Here is an 18,650-nt window from a genome sequence, read left to right as displayed (position 1 = left end):
CTTCCAGGAACCCTTCTTCCTTGTCAAAATTAGTTAGCAGCTTGTCAAATCAGGTTTCAAAAAGTCAAATCAGGTTATCAATGTCTTTTCCGGTTACTTTCAACAGTCTCTTTCTCAAAAATATTTCCCAGATTGTTTCAACAGTTCAATTCATCAATCTTCTTCACGTCACCTCAAAATATTCACTTGGAACTTCCCTATCAACACAAAAGGACATAAACTCTTGTTGCCATTTGTTTGTAGTTGCATACCCCCATTCAGGACCTGTGTATGTTCGACTTCCTATTCTCTTTCTTTTCAACTTTCGATCACCATAAAGCTCTCCTTTACTAAGTTCTTCTTTTCTCATAGTATCTACTTCTTCCTCTATCGTAGGTTCAACAATCAACTCTTTCCTTTTCTCCACTTGTGATTTCGGCCAGTTATCTCCTTTCAATGAACCTTCTGTCAATATTCTCTTCAGGACTAAACTTGAATCCTTATCTTTCTCTGTGGTGTTTTCTCTTGACGGACCAGCAACCGGTTCAGGAGGAGCCAGATCACTTTGACTTTGATCCACTTCAACTCCTTCCCCTTGTGGGTCTGACAATTGCTCTGTTTGTCTCTCGGAATCATCTGCTTCTGGGAGAACCCCTCAGTACTAGACTCTCCTGCTGGTTCAGTTGAGATAGGTTCTTCAGCACCTCGTCTCTCACAGGGGTAATGGAACCGTCTTCAACGAGCTTGGGTTCAGCTTCAGTTTTTCCTTGCTCCTGTTCCGGTGCTGTAATTTGTCACACAGTTGTTGGTACTCTCAACAACACTTCTTCATGATCCAGTGGACATGCCACTTTCTTTGTGTGAGTTGCATGAATCCAGTTCAGGATCCCAGCACACTTCAAAGATGTCGTAGTCGGACCACTTGGTACTGTCCATTCCAACAAGGCTCCAAACACATCTTGCACACATGCTTCCAGACAAAAACCCAGTCACCGGCTCTCAGATTGTGCCCTGAGTCATGGATTGGTGGCAGTGTGGTGGCCTTCACCTGCTGAGAGAAAGAGCAGACTATATCAGCCAGACCCTTGCAGTAATCCAACACCATATCATCTGTAATGTTCACAAGTGCATTTGCTGGAACTACTGGCAAACTAATTTCTCTGCCCATGAGGATCTCATGGGGCGACAATCCTGTTTTCCTGTCAGGTGAATTTCTCATTGACACCAACACCAAAGGCAATGCATCGTGCCATTTCAAATTTGTAGCTGCACACATTTTTGCAATTCTTGACTTTAAGGTACCATTCATCTGCTCCACTAGTCCTGATGCTTTGCGGCGGTAACTACAATGCAACTTTTGCTCGATATTAAATGCTGCACACAATAGTTTAATCACCTCATTGTTGAAATGAGTTCCCCTATCTGATTCTAAGGAGAACGGAAATCCAAAGCACGGTATCAGTTCCCTAAGCAACAGTTTTGCTACTGTGAGACTATCAAGTCTCCTTGGTGGGTACGCTTCAATTCAGTGACTAAAGATTCAAATAATCACCAACATGTATCTCAAACCTCAACACACAGGTATTTCAATAAAATCCAATTACATTCTGCTCAATGGACCTCCTGCTCTCCCAAAGTGGCTCAAATTAACTACTGTCCATTTTCCCACATTTAATTGCTGACAAATGACACAGCAATGGCAAACTGGTTCAGCTGCTTGTCTAAACTTGGAGTTGAACCAATCAATTTGGAACAGACGAACCATGGCATCCCTCTCAATGTGTGCCTGACCATGGTAGTACCTTGCCATCTGAGACAACTCGCTATTTGGTAAAACCAACTTGACCCTCTTCTGAAACCCACAACTCATCCTGTCTTTGAACACATTTCATTTTGCTCCATGAACGTTTCTCCTCTTTGTCAATGTTATTCTGCAATGATTTTAACTCTTCTAAGGTGTCAATTACCTGTTATGCAAAATTTGTACATGTTGTGTTTTCTTCGGGTAACAATTCCCACTTGTCCTTGAACGATATACCGTTCAATGCGCAAAACCTTGCGACTTGATCCGCATATCCATTCCCCAATGACACATTGTCCTGCGACTTTAGATGTGCACTGCATTTTACCACGACAATTTCTTCAGCCAGTTGAATTGCATATAACAACTCCTTTATTCTCTCACCGTTTCTCACTGGTGATCCAGTAGAGGTCAGAAAACCTCTCTGCGACCACAATTGACCAAAATCATGAACTATTCCGAATCCGTATTGACTATCTGTGTAGATAGCGACTCTCAATCAAGCAGAAACATGGCATGCCCTAGTAAGAGCGACCAATTCCGCCACCTGGGCAGAATACTCTCCTCGAAGCCAGGAAGCTTCTACGGTACCTGTAATTGTGCACACTGCACATCCTGCTCTTAGTGTCCCTGTGCTGTCTCTCAGACAAGAACCATCAACAAAAACAATTTGGTCATTTTCTTCCAATCGGGTATCTCTAATGTCAGTTCTCGTTTTGAGCACTACTCAGTTACTTCGAGACAATAATGTTCAACATCTTCCTCTTTCTCAATTTCAGTAGTATCACTTGGAAGTAAAGTTGCCAGGTTCAGCACTATACATCTTTTCAGTGTCATGTTTGGAGCACCCAAAATACTCGTCATACCTAGTCATCCTAGAACCAGTCAAGTATTGTGTTTTCGTCCCTGTTAGTAATATCTCAAACAAGTGAGGGACCATTACAGTCAGGGGATATCCCATCACCACGCCTTCACACTGTGAAAGACTCTGACCAACTGCGGCAACTGCTTGCAAACGACCTGGTAAGGCTGCTGCAACTGGGTCCAAAGTAGCTGAAAAATATGGCACTGGGCGATGAGCACCTCCATGGACCTGAGGCAAGACAGACAATGAACATGCATCACGCTCATGACAAAACAATGTGAAAGGCTTCGTATAGTCAGGCATACCCATTACTGGAGCTCTGCAACTCAGTGAACTCTTTCATCTCATCTTGGTCTAGCACTATGGGATCGGTGACATCCTTATGAGTCAACTTCTGCAATGGTTTTGAAATTTCTGAAAAATTTGGGATCCATTGTTGAAAATAGCCCACCATTCCCAGGAACATCCTGACATCTCATGGTGTTTTCAGAGGACTTATCTGCAGTATAATTGTGATCCTTTCCCTGGATATTTTCCTAGACCCTTTCTCAATTTGGTGACCCAAATACTTCACTACCTTCTGAAAATACTGCAATTGCAGTGGTGACTCCTTATGACCATACTTTCCCAAATGATTCAACAGGGCAATCAAGTCATAGTTACACTCGTCCCTTGTCTTGGATGCAATCAATAGGTCATCAATGTACCATACCAAAGTCGATTGAAAAGGTAATTCTAGCGACTCCAAATTATTTTTCAAGATCTAGTTAAACAAGGAAGGTGACTCAGTGTACCCTTGAGAAAGTCTACACCAGCAGTAGAATTGATCTAAGAATTTAAAACTAAAGAGAAATTGACTAGCCTCATGAATAGGCACAGAAACAAATGCTTCTGACAAATCAACCACTGTGAACCACTCTGCATCACATGGAATCTGGAACATTATTACAGCTAATCAGAATGAAGCTCTCTCACTGTGAACATCGTGAAAAACTCAATCAAGGGGTACTTCTCATTTGTAGTTTCACACTCAGTTTCTGGGGCTGGGTCTTCCTCATTATCACTATTTTTCTGGACCTCAATTCCATCGTTTGAACAAGTAATCAGACACCTTGTCTTACACAGCAAGTCCCTTCCCAGTAGGGATACTGAACTCGAATCGCAGACTACAAACATGTGCAGTCCCTGGAAATTGCCAATCTCAACTTGCACTGGATCTGTAATCGAGTTTGTCAAAAACTGATTTGCCACCCCACAACCTGAACTGTTCTTCTTGAAAGAGGCAAATTCAGAACTTCTGCACTTCTCACTGTAGAGCGTGTAGCTCCCTTGTCCACCAGAAATGAGACTCTGTGTCCCATTACCTTTCCCCTCACATAGGGTCCTCTCTGATCTACCTCTAGAGTAGTCGCAAGCACACGTGGCTCCTCATCTGAGCTGTCATTCATCCATTTACCATTTATTTCATTCTCACTGTGTAACAGGAATTGGTGCACTGTGTTACTACTTCTGTCTTGTCTCTGACCTATGACCTATTGAGAAAGCATCATCTGTTGCTGCTCCATCTGGCTTGAGGTATCTGCATTTGCTGTTTAGGTACCATGGGAACCTGCTGCTGCATTGGCTGCAATTGTGACACTTATGCATGGGGCATTTGCACCTGCTGCATGGGTTGAAAATTCTGCACTTGATTCACATTATTCTGAAAATTTGGATATGGACCTCTCATTCTTTGTCCTCTCACATTTTGAAATGTATTGATGTTGTTACCTTGCCGAACAACACCCTCCTGCGCCATCATCGGACACTCCTGCTTCCAGTGTCCCACAGCTCCGCAAATGTGACACGACATTAGCTTCTTCATCCCCTGCACATCATTCTGAACCACTACAGTATTCAAATCTGAACCATGATTCATATTGCCTCCACGACCCCTACCTCTCATCTGAGGCTGAAATATGACATTTCCCTGCTGCTGCGGCATCTGTTGCACAAACTTTCCTTGCACTCCTGTTTGAGCTGCCTTAATTTGCATCACCATCGCCTTCTCCGTCAACTTTTTCTGCTTCAATTGAATCTCATCACTACAGTATTTCACATATTGCAACACCTCATCAATCGGCTTCGCTTGCCAGCAAATCAAATGACTTAATCATCTGACGTATCTCTGGTCTCAGTCCTTCCACAAATCTGAACACAAAATGCAGCATGTCTTCAAGCTCAATTGCTTGTTTACCACTGTACTCCTTGAATCCCTTCAACAATCTCTCATAGTATGCATGTATCGACTCCTTTACCTCCTGCACTGTCCTATCAATCTTTTGCCAATCAATGTTTTTGGGGGAAACCCTTGTCTTCAGGAACTCGATCACCTTATAGTAATATTTCATTACTTCAGGAGATGGTGCACCTGTGCTCTTATCCCTCTCTGGTTCAATTGCTGGCCAATCTATAGCTCGCTTACAATCAACCCACAAGTCAGCTGGAACCACTATCTCCAGTAATGTGTTCAAATCTTCCCACAAACATTTTGCGCGCTTCATGAACCTGTCCGTCTGCTGACACCACTCTACTGGCTTCTCCTTCAATTTTGGATAATCGTTCGTAAATGATAGAATATCACTCCCACTCCAAGGAACATGAACAAAATTTCCTCCTGGGATTTTCCTCATTAGTAAAATGTTTACCGGATCCTTGTCCTGTTGTACAATTTTGGTCATTTCTAGAGAATCTCTTTTCCTTTCGTCTCTTTTCTTCACCCATCTGCCTTCCCACTTCTATAATGCTCCCCAAACCTGAGCACTCTGCAATAATTTTTTAAGGTGGCCTTCATTCCGGCTGACCTCATGTGTTCAAAATCCTTTGCCTCAAAATCTAATCTGTATCTTCTCTTCAAATGCTTCATTTCCTCGATTTCTATGCCATGTTTTTCTGCCAAATCTGCCAATCTCTGGTGTACCTTGCCCACATCTCTTGTGATTCTTGGACATAAATATCTCAACTCTGCTTCTGTGTAGGATTCTAATCTATTCACCACCATTGTTCCCTCGACCAATTCACCCGCTTCCATGCTTAATCTGACACAATTTATCTGCTCTTCTCCCATGGATGTATTCTGTGGGGTATTCAGCTTGTCTAACCATTCAGTCAACTGCTGAGCTGTCAGTCCCTGTAACGAAATGTTACTCGCTTGAATCGGTGGCACCTGCTGTACCACTGCATTCAGTGTCTGCAGTGTCAATAGCTTCAAGCTCTGACCTGCACTAGGTCCATTCACAGCATCTGGAAGTGGAACGAGTGGACTAAGGTCTAACAATGACTTTGACCCATCAAAGGTCTGACCCATAGAAGAGACTACCTGCACTTGTTCATCTTGTCCCCTCCTCATTAGACTCTGAGACATTGTTCCTTGTTCATTCATAATTTGTTTCTTTTGCGCAAATAATGGTACCGCTGGACCAACAGTAATCAGCAGAGATATTGCATCTGAGGCTGCTCTGGCACCTGTACACTGTCGGAGAGTAACTCCCATACTCTGATTCATTACCAGAGTCAAGTCTGACTGAGTCCCTGTCATTGGCAACAAAATCTGAGTCGACACAGTCTGAACCAACAGTGGTCTCGGAACCACTTGCTCCGTAGGCACCCCTAAGTTAGAAGTCGTCTCTAAAATAGGCACATCAGGGTAAATTCTCTGTATGGGTGGCGTATGCATCTGTGGCTGAACTACTGTAGTAGTCAGCACATTAGGACTACCTTGGAGCACACCCTGTATCTGACTAGCATTAACGTGTACCGGATTCACTGTCCCCACTGCCTGTGCCCGGTCTGTTGCATCATCACTAGTATTTGGACCACTTTCATGTACTGTACACAGTGGTGGTCGATCTCTCAATATCTGTGTAACAAGATCCTCAGCATCGGATTCCTCCTCTACTATGGAAGATTTCCTTGCTTCCTTACTCTCGGATGGACTTTTATTAGTCTTTCTAGTTGCTTTCTTTCCTTCCATCTCATCCTCCTGCATAATTGGTAGAAACAACTTAACATCCTGCAATGTCACTGATCTCCATTTCTTATGTTCCCAATCCCATCTTGCTTCTGCAAATGACTTTTCTACCTTTCTTACTCTCCTTTCAAATTTCATTTGCTGTTGCTGCCTAGCTACCAGCTCCCAAACTGCTAATGCCTCAAACTGTGCTGGTCTGGGAAGGGTCTTCCATTCATATGACGCCATCCGCAATTGCTCCAAAATTCTCAAATTGAACGTCCCTTTCTCTGGAAACGCTAAGCTCCCATATTTCTCTTTCAACTTGCACCATTGTTTTAACCAAAGACATGGCACAACACCTCTCTCCTCCATTACAATGTAAGCTGGTGTATTTTCTGGTGGGGTAGGCTCTCCTACGCTCGCTCTAATGTAAGTATCTCCCCTTATGGCACCTTTCAGTGCCTTGATAAACTTCATCTTTTCTACTTTTGTTGATTCAAATCAAATCAGGAAATTACTTTTACTCCCAAGATTCCTTTCACCCACGTTCTCAACCAATTGCTTCTCACAGACGACTGCCAATCTATGCACGACCCTTCTCACTAACCAACCTATCTCAGCGCCGCTCCAATGACGTCACACTCACACGTACTGTAGCTGACAAAGTCTTGCAGCTCGTCCTCCAAAACTTCAATTCACACAAAACTAATGCAAAATATTGCGACCACTAATCAAAAGCAAAAAAAAAAAAACTGCTGTTTACTACAGGAAAGGTAACACAGTCGCTATAGAAACCTTATGGATTTTCACTGACGGCCCTTTCGCTCATGCAGCTATTCCTCTTTCTCGGTCTCCCAGATTCGCAAGCAAAATTCGACCCGCAAATGTTAATCTCAACTGATCAATGGGTCTGTCCTGGTGCACATAGGACTCGCCAAATCTCAGTCGAAATTTCCTCTTGCCCACTTTACTCACACACTGGCTCAATGACCATGCCCGATCAACCTACTAAACTAAACAGATTACAACATATAACCAAGTGTCTCATACACTGTTCTCAATACACTCCGGACTCTTAGAACACGCAGGGTCCGTACATCAAAAACCACGTGGAAACTTTTTGAGCACAAAGCGCCAAACACACATGTGAAGTTTGATGACTTCCCTACTCTCATACTGCGGAGTGTGCACACTCCTACTAAAACTTCATTTGGAGTATGCAAAGTCCCTAAATCCTCCCATACGTCACAATTCACCTGCGATTTCCTGTGCAAGCGCAACCTATCTCTCTAACTCTATCACTAGAATGCCACGGACATACCCAACACCACTAGTAGGATCCAAGATCTGCGAAAGTAATTTCTGGGCTTAAGGGAACATCATTTCCTCCACAAATGTCATTTTGAAAACAAAATCCAAATCTCAATAATACTGAACTCTTAACGGATTAATCTCAAACTATTACCATAGTTAGGGACACCTGTCCAGTCTTCTTATCGCAACTGTTAACACCTGTCACTCCATTCCGGACACCTATGGCAAGCTCCCAAAGAGACAAAGCAGCAGTCTGCTACCATATCTGATAGCGCATCAGACCTTAATAAGTAAACTTACAAGGGGACGCGTATAGGTCGATGAACCTTTTGACTCATTCAGGATGTTCTTACCATGGCTCCAGAACAGAAACCATAATCAATATGAAATAATCAATAATCATTAGTCAAATCAATACTCAATAGAGTCAGTAATTGCCATGCACCATGACCTTCCAGCCAAGAATAACCACACCTTTAGTAAAAGTTTAGTAATTTTATTTCCTTTATATTAACAATGATAAAGTAATGTAGATTAATCTCAAAATCAAATGAAACACATATAAAAACAATACTGGTTGACCAACGCGAAGAAAGAACCGCAATCTAATCAAGACTTGAATCACAACACATTCTAAAGCAACTGTACACATCAATAGCAATGTCAGATGCGATGAAGTAATCACATACATCAAATTCAGCAAGATAGCTCGTCAAATATTTGTCCCTGCAATTTGTTAGTCGTCATGTGAATAGCCTCAACTAACCCAGATTAGCATCAGTATGTGGGGATTCACGCAAAACAAATTTAGAACACAAATTTAGAAACATCTACCTAAGGAAAACTATTAAGGCAGCGCAGTTGGTACCTAGAAAGAAAAGGCATAAAAATGCATTTTAATCATATTGTCATATCTACCTATCCAGGGTATGGGTCAGCAAACAGAATCAGTCTTCGTCCTCAGGTCTTCAATCAATCAGCAAAACATCAGGCTCTCAGTCAGAGAGCATGAGCCCAATGACAGAATCTCGAATCTCTTCTTCTCCCAAAGTCACTCTCTGGTCTCATCGTCTGCATAAATTTAATCTGAATCAGGTCTCCTCTGTCACTTTGTTATATCAAAGTCACCCTAACTATCCCCTAATTCCCAATTGGTCAATTAATCGTACGTTATTACTCTACCCAGTAAAAATTCTATACCAAATCTATGAACTCTAATATTTCACACTTCACACGTCATTGATTGGTCTGTTTTACGATGTTCTCATCATCCGGCTCGTCAGGTATCGATTTTGTTGTATCTTCCTCTCACAGTCAGTGTCTTCATTGTTCGCATCCTGGGAAAGAACCTCTTGCACACATTACACACACTTTTTAAGGACACTGTCTCCTGTTAGTTGGTTCTCATGAAAAGCTTCTGCTAAGCATTTTAACAAGACAATGATCATTTTACAGTTAGTCCAGTATGTAAGCAATTTTATTAAGTGCCAAGAAATACGGCTTCTGCATGAGGCCTGGCAAAAGTAGGCCAAAACACTTGCTAAGTTAAGGCCCAAGATTAATAAACTAGAGCATACTGCATAACCCTTAATATGACATATTACTACATTAATCCAATACATTTTCAATATTTCACAAGTATTAATCATTAATTAGTGCAATTCGTGAACACTGGCGGCCATTCTTCAAGGTCAAAATTTCAAACGTGTACATTATTTTTCTCTATGTTATTCTTTTTCTACATAAGTCATTATTCAAAATACATAAACTCTCTTTAATAATTTCTAATTGAAACATCTGCTTCAGCATTTATATGCAGGGCCACTAAAACTATGTGTCAGAAAGGACCAAAATATGTAGCAGGGTTGGCCAATTAATGTGGAAAAAAAGTCCAGTCATGGATTCACAATGCCAATAGCTCAAACTCAAGTAAATGTGAGACCTAATGCATTGCAAATTCTTGTTACCATAAGGCAAGCTAGCACTGTAGGTTTTATTCACGTGCATGAAGTGCAGGAGCCATCAATGATAAACAGCTTTTTTACAGTATATCTATGGTAATACCATTTTTGATCAAATACGTACTTACGCAGGATAAGGGCACTTATTCGATACTTTTGGATGAACATTATTTTCCCATCCTTACATATACCACAGATTGATCCAAAGAATATTGATTGGTTGAGCAATTCAAGTAGTTGTAAATTCAATACTGTTACAAACAATTTTGTTGGCAGTTTTTGTTTATGAAATCTCACACCTATGATGTTTTGCCAGCATTAATCATTTGAAGAGTTTTGCAGAGTATTATATATCAATGTTGAGTGGGCCGTGGTTAAAGTGGGTTGAAAACTTGAATAGCTACTTAGCTGTGTACTTGATGTAAGTCTTAGGTTTGTGTGGGGGCTCATAAGCTTTGTGGAACAATTAAATTGCATGTAATAAGTAGCCTGTTGTATGTAATTGAATTTGTATTTTTCTGTAGTTACATTGCTACTGTCAATGCTAATGTCAATATTTATATCAGTGCATAGTCTGTGAGAATATGAGTACTGGATCAAAACTGTTTCCCATGCTGTTACACATATGGAATGTAAGTAATGATTAGTTTCCTTTAGGAGACAATCATCTGGTTTGTTAAATGAAGTTCAAATGTGCATGTCGATTCTTTCCTCCCAGCGAAAACATTAAATATAGAATATGTGAGGCCTTTAAACTATATAGATATTTATCCCAACATGCAGCAGATGTCAAAGGTCACAGGTCATGACACATAATGATTATAAATCCCTCACAATGATTAAAAACGAATTATATAGGTCCGCATGCATAAACATGTATAAACTTTCACCTATACCTCTACAATTTCATATGTCTGTCTTAATTCTAGTATTAATAAAATTACCTCAATAACTCGCAATGAATCAAATGAATTTTCACTATCCAATAATCAGCATGATTTCTGCTGTCTTCGAAGAATCTTCCAAGGAATATTCTGTGGTCCTTCTCTATGTGAGCTTGAGCCCCTTATGCCCATTTCCTCTTGTATATAACTGACACACAAATGGGTTGATGGAAATCCTAACTTTGGATCCTTCATTGTTCATACTTCTAAATATCTGGGTAGAGATTGGGAAAGGCTTTGTAAAGTCCAAGGAACTGATGACAATGTGTGAACAAAAACTACGTATAGGCTTCTCTCAAGGGAAAAGGGTCACTCTTTCTGCAATAGAAAACAAGCATTTGCAATGCAATGGGTCTCGCATTTGCTTGAGTTAGAGCTAAAAGTGTTGTAAATTCCTAACTGGACTTTTCTTGCCACATAAATTGGAAATGAAAAGTAAAACAGTTGACATAAGCGAGCTAATTCAAAATGCCATGGCCGCCATGAGCGCAAATGAGAGACACAAAATGAAAAAGAAGTTTACTCACAGTCAAATGTATCGGCAAACGTGCAATTATCTATGTAACAGGGTCAATGACCAAGGCGGTAACAAAACTGCCCCAGGAGGGACAAATGCAACACATTTACCAAAAACAACAAAGGATTTTTGCAAGGCAAGCCCATGAACGAGTAATAGTGGTGAGCGTGTGGTGGGTGTGGTTAACAGCCCACAGAGATTACAACACATCAGAGTTCTTGCACGATCAACCTAAAAAATAATGTGATTTCTTACCACCTCCAAGTGCCAGTAGTTGCTGCTGGTGAGCACTAGCACAAACAAGAGTGGAGCAACAAAGGCCTTTGCCACCCTCACATTGCAGGGAGTGGAGCCGAGCTTCACGGGGCCCCCCTCAGCACAGTACCCTAGCCTGAGAGCACCTGAGTGAGTCCAGATTCAGGATCCTCCATGTACTTTGCGGGGGCCCCCCTCAAGTTTCATTACGCCACTGCAGGACACATTTTTTGGAACCAGTACTCAGGCCTGATTTACACTTTGGCGGACAGGATACTCTGTCAAAAATGTGACAGATATCCCATCTGCAGTATTGCATGTGCATCGTGTTCTATGACACTTGTAGTACAGAGGAGGGTATATCCGTCACGTTTGTGATGGAGTATCCCGTCCTCCTAAAGATAAATCGAGCCCTTAGTTTTCAACGTCAGACTTTGACCCTGAACAGTAGCCAGGAAGGCTTAAAGCGAGGAAAGACAGAGATACGAAAGACAGTTAAACAGTGACAAAGACCGAAAACAGGGATGAGAAAGATCCTGCAAGAGTGAGTGGGTTGAAGAAAAGAGCAAAAGGTGGAATCAAGATTATACAGTCTTGTGTATTTGCAATCCTGACATTCTGCAGCTCTGGTGGCGGGCTACTTAGGAGAAACTTTGGGTCGTGCATTTATTTCTTTTACTAACCAAGCAATGTTCCTTGTCACGGTCTGTACACTATGATACAAGAGGGTGTGGATTAAGTGGCAGTAGCACAGCTGCTTTACGGTAATCTTCATTACTGAGTCTAAACTTTCTTTGGCACAGTCCAGTAAACATAATGTAAGGATAATGCCTTAAGCAAGGCAGCCATGTACCTCAAACTACTGTGGGTGCTTAAAAGGCTTGCCTTGATGCCATAGAGTAAATAATTACAAAGACAAAATATGTAATTTCAAGCCAAGGTTGACTCTACTGAAACCACAAATCATAAAGGCTTTACGAGAGTGAAAAAAATACGCAGTTGATCCTTAGAATTGAAATTCAGATGACACTGTGTCAATATTTGCCGTCATGCTGGGTTGCAAACATTTATTGCATTTCTGCTGCCAAAATCAATTATCAAGCAGTTCACCAGTCACATCTTAGCCAAATAATGTTATATGATGCAATTTTCAGCATTGACAAACACCTAAAAAATATCAGAAAGCAAACAGCATTTTCCACGCAAGCAATAAGTATTTTAACATTTAGTAATATGAAAGAAATAAGGCTCATATTTTAAAACAACTATATTAAGCCTTGGGAAAAAATTCGTTTACGTAGGCACAATCTGGAGTATTTTCCAGCCTTTCCCTTTACGATTTTTTTACGTGAAATGTTCGAGATTGGGCCCCTATATCACGTCATTTAATTTAACATAATTATTTGCACATTTCATGTAATTTCTGCACTTGAAGCAGAGTTACAAAACAGATTTCTAATCAATTAATCCATTAATGTGCAAAATGAGCAGCAGATATGTCCATCTGTACCCCAAACACCGAGGACCAGCTGACTTTTATAGACAAAATACTACAAAAACCAAAACTAAACTATTTTTTATAATCCTACTACAATGGAGCTTCGCTAAAGACCCTCTGTCCTTTCCTTAATACCCTAAAAAATGTATACGATTCCACACAGGAAAAGCTGGTGTTCTTTAGTGACTAGAGTAAGAAATTGTAATACATGTCAACATTTATTACAATAAAAAAATTCTTTTATTTTTTGCGGACATCAAAACTCCATGTCTTGTAATCAACTGTGTGACACCTCTACTGACACTCATTAGGGTTGTTTCTTGAGAGCTCTGAACACAAATATTCCCTCTCTTGACATTGTCACCTTTTATTCCAATTTTGTCACTACTCACAATTTCCCCTCTGTCAATTGATCCACTATTCTCACTAAGGGGCCCACTGTCGAAAATCAATAATACACTATCATGATGACGGCCAGGTTCCACTCTTCCCTTCCATCTTCCACTCACACATCTCATCCACATACTTGTGCCAGTGCTTTTTTGCACTCTGCACAGAGAAGAGCACAGAGCTCTATGGCTGCCTCAGAAAACTTCCAATAGACTCCACTGTCTTGCAAAGTCTTGCGAGATTTCAGTGTGAGCTAATGACCAGCAACCATTTTGGACGTGGCAAAGCTATAAAAGACCTTGTCCAAACAGCCACAGTGCTCGCTATCCAGAGGTATTGGCAGGAGTAGGAGCTCTGTGTCAAACTCCAAAGACTTAGGCCCTCATTACGACTTCGGCAGTCTTTTTCAAAGACCGCCGAAGCCGCTGCCACCAACAGACCACCAGTGCTGGGGGTCTGCTGACTGCCATATTAGGAGTCGTTGGAGGACTTCTGCCCATTTATGGGTGGAACTCCGCCTCCGTCGGCCTGACCGACGGAGTTGAAGAGGCTGGTGCATCGCCAACACCACCATGCCATCAAGACCCCGCCCACCATATTACGAGCCGTAATACGGCTTGGTGGAGACTTGCTGGCATTGTGGTAGTGCAAAACCGCCAGGACCCATCACCTTCCGAACGACCAGCTCACTGGAAAAGGTAAGCTGACCATCTGAAAGGGGGGGAGAGTATTGGGTGCATGTGTGTGGTGTCTGCATGTAGGTGTGTGAATGTGAGGGTCTGAGTGAGTGTATGTGTGTGAATGTGGGTTTCTGAGTGAGTGCATGAGTGTCAATGGGGGTGTATGAGTGTGTGTTTGTGAGCGAGTGAGTGGGATGTCTGTGTGCAAGTCTGCGAGTGAGTGGGGGTGCATGTGTGCAAGTATGCAGTTAAGGGGGGATGTGTGCAAGTGTGCGTATTCAGAGGGTGATAATGTATGCGTGCATGGAGGGGGTGCATGAATGCAGAGGGGGTGGGGTGTGAATGATTGTGGAGAGGGGTGTGTGTGTGACAGATTGTTTGTGGATGGGGTGGGGGTGAGTGAGTGTTTGTGGATAGGGGAGGTGGCAGGGTGTTTGTGGGTGCATGTGTTTGTGTAAGTGGGTGGGGAGGGGGCGTGTTTGTGTGAGTGAACGGGGAGAGCGGGTGAGTGTGCGGCACAGGGGGGAGTGAATGTATGTGGGCATTGCAGGGGTGGGGAGTGAGTGTATGTATGCGGTGCAGGGGGAGGGGGTCATGAATGTATGTATGCAGTGTAGTGAGGGGTGAATGTATGTATGCAGTACACGGGAGGGTGGGGGTGAATGCGGAAGTGGGGTTCCTATGTGTGAGTGTGTAGGTCAGTGTGAGAGCGGTAGGGGGTGTTTGGATGGATGTGTATGGTTGGGAGGGTGTTTGGAAGTGTGTGGACGGGTGGTGGGGTGCATGGAGGTGTGGGGACATGTGTGCATGTGTGTGGTGGCGACAGAAATGAGGATTCCAGTCGCCGGGTGCAGTGCCACCAGGGTTTTTGTGGCGGGCAGAGGCTTGCCATTGAGCTGGAGGTGCTCACCGCCGGCCGTGTCAGTGCGACTGCACCGGCAGGCCAGGCGGAGTTGTGGCGGTTTGGTTTCTGCCAAACCCCACAACCTGTAATGCATCAATTTTTACTGCCGGGTCCGATGCGGTAAGACCGCTACAGCGAGGCTGGCGGTCTTATGACCGCCAGCCTCGTAATGAGCGCCTTAGTATTGCGCTTTCTAGGAATGATTGGCCCTGTGTGACTTACCTGCATTTGTGACAAGAAACTGCCTTTCCCTCAGAGAATTCCGCTCAAAGAACCAGTGAAGCTGCAAAGGAAAGAAACTGTAAGGCTAGTTCCAATCCAATCCAAAAGATAAAGGGGAGGTGCCTACTTGCATGCTCAGATTAGCTGAAGGCTCTCAGTTTACCTGATTGGAACGTTCATTAGTGAAGAAACTATCATGTGACATAAAAGCAACAGCGCTGAGAGCAGGGCATATATGTTAGCTCAGGGACATATTGTTTACAATAGTTTAATCAAACCTCTGTTGATTTCACAGATATGCAAACAAGATTGATTTAAAATATTTAACACTGTTGTACACTGCACACATGTTTGATACTACTGTGTACATCATATGATTAATCAGGAGAAATTATAGGTCAAAAATATACCTCCGTTTTGTGGATGACAAAACATTCTGCTGTAGTGCCATGAGTGGGAATAACGAATGGTCACTAATCAGGGCGTTCACACATGGAGAAATACTTTGTGAGTCTTCTTGCACACTTCATCTCTACTAGCACACTTCATCAAGCCCTTAGAAATCTGTACCTAAACTTAAGGCTCTGTGTCTAACAATAAACGAGCCTTAAAAGGTTCTAAAATGCTTATGCTGCACAAAGACCAAAGAAAACATGGCTGAAAAGAATCATTCTAATCCTGGTGGGTGCACACCTCCCTATCTGAAGACATCAACTCACCTAGAACTAATCTGCCCGAGGGCGTATTGGTGATCATCTGATCCAGGAAAAGCAGAGAGAAAAGGACTGCCCGTCAAAAACTAGTTTAAGGGCTATGCACTCTGAAGGATACCTCAAAGGATGCTCAATGCAGATAGAATGAAAACGGAAGCTGGATTTTGTCTGTTTGAAAGTGGTTTTATGTACAGTATCAATACTCATCGTCAATCCCAATACGTAGCTCTCTCATGAAAGGGACATAGGAGAATCATACTATGAGCATCCAAAACATTATGAGATCATTCATTCCTGGCAACTCCAACATTTTGATTTCCTATGGAAAAAAAGCTTAGGCAAGTTTAAGCAATATCACCATTTGACACACAACATACACCAATACAGTAAGGACGGATACAAGGAGCTACCCCTCTCCTAGTCCCTTTGCAATCTTTAATTTTATCATGCAAAATACTGAAATACAAAATACTTGCTTGCAAATATTTTTTGAAACACAGCATGAAATGGAGGAAGTGCATTTCCAAGAACGTCATCTTGTCTGGTTTCTTTTCACTATTATGGTGCCTGCGACAATGTCTTAAGCAGTAGTGCTTGACGAACAGAAACGTGATGAAAGCAGGAAAGAAGAAAGCAATGGAAAAATTCTTGATCAATGCATGAATCGTCGCTGCTGTCAGGCCAACATTTGTGGAAGAAATAACCAAGACACGGCTGGATGAAAAGAACACTGATGTATCGCAGACCACAACTCAAAGGCCAAGCAGAAATTTTCCTGGTGTGGCACCACCTGCTCCACAAATGTAGATAACCAACAATTTGTAGATAACGGCGACAACCATCATCTTCTGCAAGTCTTCCATTGATGTGCCTTCATCTATCTCTCTGATTATATAATGCATTGCAAACTTTGAAATGTACCTTTTCCCACTGAAATGCATGATGCTCAAAATAACAGCAGCTTTTATAAAGAAGAGTAAGGACAAATCCACCAGTTCTGCAATAAACCTTTGCACTAGGGATGGGATCACATATTTGTGACCTGCTGATGTGGCCTCTGGCCAATGGGCGCAATGCTATTGAGGGAACAGCCGGGCTCGGGCTTGGCCATGCAGGTCGTTGTGGCAGTAGCAGCAGTGGGGGCTACAGGCAGTAAAAGTGGTTAAGGTCCAGAGCCCCAAGGGTGCCTCTGGGCGGAGCCCAGCCCAGCAAATAGCAGTAACATTGCCATAGCCACTCCTGCATGTCGTGAGTACTCCCATGCGGTCACCGGGGGAACAGAAAGCCAAATCCGCCTCCCCCATATCATCAGAACTTGTAATTGCCAGAAGACAAGACCACTGTTTAAAATAGATTTGAAAGTTGAACAACAGCCCAACAAGCCAAGGTGTGAGGCAACATCCTCTAAGTCTATATACCTGCAAGAAAGGAAAACAGGTAACAGAGGTGAGAGAGCGTAATCTAAATATTATATATGTTAAACATGAAGTGCTTATATAACTACCTAACAATGCTGCATATGAAAAACAACAATAAATATTAGTTGCTTAATGTGTATTTCGAGTTATGATTATAAACGTGAAGTTACTACTGTGCACATAAACTAATGTCGATTGTAAGAAATAATTGCTTGCACCATGATTAATTGAATATATTAACGCTTACGAATATTGCATTTGAATTAAAACCAATAGACCTTAAGTTAGCTTGAGTTGAGGATTTTAGCTGTGTAGCTCTCATATTAAAGCATATTTTCTGTTTTTCAGTGTGCTGACTCGTAAAGGGCCATGACCCAGCATTTGTTCTTTTCTTTTGTTTCATGTATCCAACTTCATCCTGTTCCCATCCGCATGCTAGCTGCCTTAGTATAAGTTTTATACAGATTTGAAACAAAAGTATACCAAAAGAATGTACAAACCCATTTGACCAAGGATAAAGATACTCATGACCCGAGAGAGGTGCCAAGATGATGACAAAACATCCCGGATGTGCCACCTACGAAGACGTCAGTTGTGAAGACCAATCAAAGTGTTATAAATTATCGTGGGGTGACAATTCGGATTACCTAATGTATAATTTGATAGGTTAAAGATAGTGGGGTATACCGAATATCCAATAGAATTTTGGGGGAAGGTATTGCGAAAAAGGGATAAAAACTCATGACACAGAAGGGTCGGAGAATTAGGAAGGGAATGCTATCGATTTTATCCAGAAACTCTGTCACTCTGTCTGGTGACTTTGAGACTTAATAAACTTTCCTCACCCATAGACTGCCTTTATGCTTCTCCTCCTTATGAGGGAAGTGTCCCATCTCCACTAGACTAAGTTAGACTGATGGCGATGCAACTGATGTCCTGAAGACGAAGACTGATCCTCTGTGCTGACTCAATCCTTGGAGGGTAATTATGACAATGCTATTGTAATTTGTCTATTTGCTTTTCCTTTCTAGGTACCAACTGCTGTATTTTTGATTAGAGACCATAGATTAGATGTTTTCCAAATTGGTGTTCTAAATTGTTTTGCATGAAGTCCAACATGCTGATGCTAATTAGAGGCTAGGTTAGGTAAATCACCCTGACTGACACAAATACACGAGACTGACACTATACCGTGCTG

The sequence above is a fragment of the Pleurodeles waltl genome, chromosome 8, assembly GCF_031143425.1.
Source record: "Pleurodeles waltl isolate 20211129_DDA chromosome 8, aPleWal1.hap1.20221129, whole genome shotgun sequence".
NCBI lineage: Eukaryota > Metazoa > Chordata > Amphibia > Caudata > Salamandridae > Pleurodeles > Pleurodeles waltl.
The sequence above is the reverse complement of the archived record's forward strand: the minus strand, read 5'-3'. Positions refer to the sequence as shown.